The sequence below is a fragment of the Misgurnus anguillicaudatus genome, chromosome 23 (assembly GCF_027580225.2).
Source record: "Misgurnus anguillicaudatus chromosome 23, ASM2758022v2, whole genome shotgun sequence".
Classification (NCBI taxonomy): domain Eukaryota; kingdom Metazoa; phylum Chordata; class Actinopteri; order Cypriniformes; family Cobitidae; genus Misgurnus; species Misgurnus anguillicaudatus.
Window position 1 is genome coordinate 32,501,278 of NC_073359.2, and position 6,000 is coordinate 32,507,277.

The window sequence follows — 6,000 nt, forward strand, 5'->3', positions numbered from 1 at the left end:
CTCTTCTTGATAGCATCACTGTGTCGACTGTCGAGTGACTATCAGACCCTAAAGAAAATGTTTCTCGTGTGTGTTTATCTCTGTTTGTGCTTTTGCGGTCTGAATGGTAAGTTATAAACATGTTTTAATTAGATATGTCAGGAGAAAGTTAATTTTTTACTTTGATCAGTCTGAAGACATACTTGCTTTAATTCAGATGTAAAATTGGATTCAGTGCTGTGAGCTCATATAATTAATTATTAATTAATCAATTATTCAATTATTAAATCATTATTTATTATTAATTAATAAAATATTAAGTATTCACCTAATGTAACGTCCATACCGCCGTGCCACCAGAGGGAGCCCTCTCCTGAGTACTGACATGGCGCCGCTCTCTGCTCCTCTGATCATTTCCTGTTTTGCCTTACTTCAGCTTCAAGCTGTCCTAGGCCTAGTGCGAAGTATTGCCAGTTTACCCTGCATACCGAGCATTTATTCTGAGAGTTATTCTGACTGCCTGTTGTTGACCTTCTGGCTGTTAACCTGTTTATTGCCTTTGGATTACCCTTTGTCTCTGTTTGCCTGGATTGGGCAGCTTATTGTTATTGACCTGCCTGCCTGTTTCAGTTTACCCGCGTTTACTTGCGTTTTGGATTTGTTTGCTAGATTGGTTTGTTTTAATAAACATCCACAAAATGGATCCCGCTGTTTCTGCATCCTCCTTACAGAATACTTCGCCTACCATCGATCCAGCGGATGTTGCCAATCTACGGGCTGCTTACCAACATCAAAGCAGCCTCCAGCAGGGATATCAGGAACAACCTTCACGTCTCCATTCCGTGAATTGCCATCTCACCAATTATATTCAATCCTATATTCAAGCCTTGCCTTCTACGTCTGCCAAACGAGTGAGTGTATCCGAACCGAATAAATTTCATGTTACCGCTGAGCATGTGAGAGGTTTTGTTCGACAACTGGAAATTTATTTTAAGCATCATGAGGGTGAAGATTTACCTGACGAGAAGAAATGCTCGAAAGTCTTGTCGTTGTTATCAGGTAAAGCTATCGAGTGGGCAGCCGCTGTTTGGGACACGGATCATCATCTCTGCACTTCTTACGCATACTTCATTCAACAACTTAGAGAAGTATTTAAATATCAAGCCGGGTGCAGAAGTGCTGCATCTCGGATCATCCGAATGTCTCAAAATCATCGACCAGTAGCTGAATACGCCAGCGAGTTTCGCACACTCGCTGCACAGAGCGGGTGGGACAAAAATCCCTTAAGGATGTGTTCCAGAACAGTCTCGATACTGAACTCCAGGCCGAGCTTGCTTGTAAAGGTGAGGATCTCCCTTTTTCTTATGTAACCCTTGCAGTCCATATTGACAACCTGATGAAAACGTACCCGCTAATGCTAAAGTGAGGACTTCTTCGAGTGCTACGAGTGCTGTGAGTACAACCCGCAAAGTATTGTATTGCCCTGTTAATTCTTCAAATGTCGTAGAATCCATGCAATTGGGATTTTCCCCACTCAACATGGAAGAACGTCAACGCAGACGGAATCTTAATCTCTGTTTTTATTGTGGAGAACCTGGCCACCGCATCAAATCTTTTCCTGCTAAAGCACCACGTTACAACAACCTGGTAAGCCAGCCTAAAACCCTCCCTCCTTGCCATGAAATGTGTTCACAAGAAGTAATGATAATACACGAGGATGATATCCTGTCATTTACTGCATTAATTGACTCAGGCTCTGCCTTAAATCTCATCAGCGAAGATATCATTACAAAATACCAAATCCCTGTCATCCCATGTCAACCACCTCTGCAAATTTCAGCCATAAATGACTTTCCCATTGGTAATGGTATCACTCATTGCACCATTCCCTTCATACTCCGAGTTGGATCACTGCACTGTGAAACCATAACACTGTATGTTATTTCCTCCCCACGTTATGATATCATCCTTGGTCATCCCTGGCTAGTGGCACACAATCCCAAGATCAACTGGAGGTCTGGAGAGATATTACAGTGGTCGCCTCGTTGCATGAATAATTGTATAATACCCCCTAAGCCCAAACCCTGCTGTCTACCAGTGTTGAAAGCCCGTCTGGTAAGGACATTAAAATTCCTGATCTGTACAATGAATTTTCTGAAGTTTTAGTAAATCCAAAGCTACTGAGTTGCCTCCCCACAGACCATGGGACTGCGCTATAGAACTGTTTCCTAACACCATGCCCCCCAAGAGTAAAGTTTATCCACTGTCCCAGCCTGAAACCCGCGCTATGGAGGATTATATTTCTGAAGCATTAAAGAATGGATTTATTTGCTCCTTCACCTCTCCTGCTGCTGGTGGTTTCTTTTTTGTGGAAAAGAAGGACGGAGGCCTGAGACCATGCATCGATTACAGAGTTTTGAATAACATTACAGTAAAATTCCCGTATCCTTTACCTCTTGTCCCTTCTGCCCTTGAACAGCTCCGAGAAGCCAAGATCTACACCAAGCTCGATCCCCGTAGGGCCTACAACCTCATACGAATCAGAGAAGGCAATGAGTGGAAAACTGCCTTCCACACCACTAGGGGGCACTATGAATATCTTGTGATGCCGTATGGGCTATTCAACTCACCAGCAGTGTTCCAGTTCTTTATCAATGAAGTGTTCAGAGATCTCCTCAACAAATATGTCATTGCATACATTGATGATATACTCATTTTTTCCACAATATGGAGAACCACATCAGCCATGTAAAAGAAGTTCTGTCTCGTCTACTCAAAAACCAGTTATATGTGAAAGCTGAAAAATGTGAGTTTCATGTTTCCAAAACTAACTTTCTGGGGTACAATATCAGTTCACAGGGAGTCGAAATGGACGACTCAAAGGTCAAGGCAGTCACAGAATGGCCCAATCCACGCACTATTAAAGAACTACAGAGATTCCTTGGATTTCCAAACTTCTATCGGAGGTTCATCCGTAACTACAGCATGGTTGCAGCACCACTCACGTCACTACTCAAAGGCAAGCCGAAAAAATTATCTTGGAACCCCCAGGCAGAAAAGGCATTTCAACAACTGAAGGTATGTTTTACTTCAGCCCCTATTCTGAAACACCCGGATCCTGAGAAACCGTTTATTGTGGAGGTTGACGCTTCTGATACGGGTAAAGGGGCTGTCCTATCCCAGTGCATACTTTTCCCGAAAACTCACCCCTGCTGAACGAAACTACGATGTCGGAAATAAAGAACTTCTGTCCATTAAAGCAGCCTTAGAAGAATGGAGATACTGTCTCGAAGGTGCTAAACATCACTTCATTATTCTCACAGACCACAAGAACTTGGAGGATGTCAAGGGAGCTAAACTACTCAACGCACGACAGGCAATATGGTCTCTGTTTTTCAACCGATTTATTTTCTCCATTTATTACAGGCCCGTATATAAGAATGGCAAGGCAGACGCTTTATCCCGCTACCACGATCCCACACCTTCTGACCGTACCCCTGCATCCATCATGCCACCATCTCTCATCATAGCCCCCATTTCGTGGGATATAATGCAAAAGATTCAACAAGAGTACCAACAAGATCCCATACCGCCAGAATGTCCTACTGAGAAAACCTACGTTCCTCTGTCTCTCCGTCCCCGCATCCTGCAATGGGTTCATGGTTCCCTTAGCTCTGGACATCCAGGTATCTCACGCACCATTGCGCTTATGGGAACGTCCTTTTGGTGGGCCACCATGAATAATGATGTCACGAATTTCGTTAAGTCCTGCCGTATCTGTGACCAATCTAAAACTCCCAAGGAACTACCCTCTGGTCTGCTAAAACCCCTGCCCATTCCACAACGCCCCTGGTCACACCTCAGCATTGACTTTATTACTGATCTCCCCAATTCTAATAATTACACTGCAATTCTGGAAATCATTGACTGATTCTCAAAGGCCTGCCATCTAGTCCCCCTCAGAGGATTACCTACTACCTATGTTTCACCACATCTTCAGAAATTATGAAATCCCAGAGGACATCGTATCAGACCGTGGCACCCAGTTCACCTCTCAGGTTTGGAAAGCTTTTTGTAACCAGCTTGATAAAAATGTACGTACTCGGCTACCAACCACCCATGTTCCCTTGGTCAGGAGAACCGTCTGCTGTCCCTGCTGTGGACGATTGGATGAGGAAGAGTGGAGAAGTTTGGGAAAGCACCCATGTAAGACTCCAGAAAGCCATCAGGAACCAGGAACTCCACGCTAATCGTCACAGACGTCCTCACCCCCCGTACCAACCTGGCCAAAGGGTCTGGCTCTCTACGAGGGATCTCAAGCTCCATGCAGCTACCATCCAAGAAACTAAGTCCGAGGTACGTAGGACCTTTCAGAATAATTAGACAAATGAATGATGTTACTTATCAATTGGAACTCCCCGTTAATTATAGAACATTTCTTTCTTTCTATGTTTCCTTGCTTATACCCTATCATGCGGAGTACGACCTGAACGCGGAGCCTCAAGAGCCACCACCTCCTCTGGACGTCAGAGAGATGTTAGACTCGAGGCACTGCGGGGGTTGACTCCAGTACCTGGTTGATTGGGAGGGCTATGGCCCACAGGAAAGGTAGCCTCGGACGACATTCTGGACACCAACCTCATCGAGGATTTCCACAGAGCCAGACCTGACCGACCTGCACCACGTCCTTGAGGAAGGCCCCGTAGAGCGCCAGGAGGCACTCTTAGGGGGGGGAATTCTGTAACGTCCATACCGCCGCGCTACCAGAGGGAGCCCTCTCCGGAGTACTGACATGGCGCTGCTCTCTGTTTCTCTGATCATTTCCTGTGTAGCCTTACTTAAGCTTCAAGCTAAGCTAGGCCTAGCGCAAAGTATTGCCAGTTTACCCTGCATACCAAGCATTTATTCTGAGTGTTATTCTGACTGCCTGTATATGACCTTTTGCCTGTTTACCTGTTTATTGCCTTTGGATTGCCCCTTTGTCTCTGTTTGCCTGTATTGGACTGCCTATTGTTATTGATCTGCATGCCTGTCTTAGTTTACCCGCTTCCCTAACGTTTGGTTTGGTTTGTTTTAATAAACATCTGCAAAATGGATCCCGCTGTTTCTGCGTTTTCCTTACACCTAAATGTCCTGTTAAAGAAGATTTGGAAGCTAAATTTTGTTTCACTGCTAAGGTGATGATATTTTTGTTAAAACTAATGTTCTTTAATTTTGTCCTTAATAAAATATGAAATATTTTACTGGATGTGACATCAATTTTATTTTATACAATAAATGTAAAAAATTTAAGAAAAAAGTAACAAAAATATGAAAGTGTACGAATTCACATATCTTTGCTGTTCTTTGAAGTTCTTAAATCAAAGCACCAAATTTGTAATTTTACATCTTTCAGAACTTCATTTTCATTATAGATACATTTATTGGTAACACTTTACAATAAGGTTCAATAGTTAACTACATACATGAACTAATAATGAACTGCACTTATACAGCATTTATTAATCTTTGTTAATGTTAATTTCAACAATTACTAATACTTTATTAAAATCTTGATAACGTAAGTAGCACTGTGAACGTCTCGGTTACGTATGTAACCCTCGTTCCCTGAAGGAGGGAACGGAGACGTCACGTCGTGACCGACGAATTGGGAACTCGCTTAGAGAGACCAATCTGCTTCGAATACTACTAAAACGCCAATGAACTTGGCATTGAGATATTTGCATAATGCTGGCGCCGCCCCGCCAGGTGCGTATATAAGCCCCAGGTGCAAATATAGAAATCAGCTTCTTTTTCGCTGAGAAAGCCGGAAAGTGTGACCGGCCGATAAACAGCAGGGAGCAGCCCTGTGGCGACGGGACGTGACGTCTCCGTTCCCTCCTTCAGGGAACGAGGGTTACATACGTAACCGAGACGTTCCCTTTCAGTCGGTCACTACGACGTCGCGTCGTGACCGACGAATTGGGAATCCCTACCAAAACGCCACTGAGGGCTGACCTCTTCCAGTGTCTGCGTAAAGCC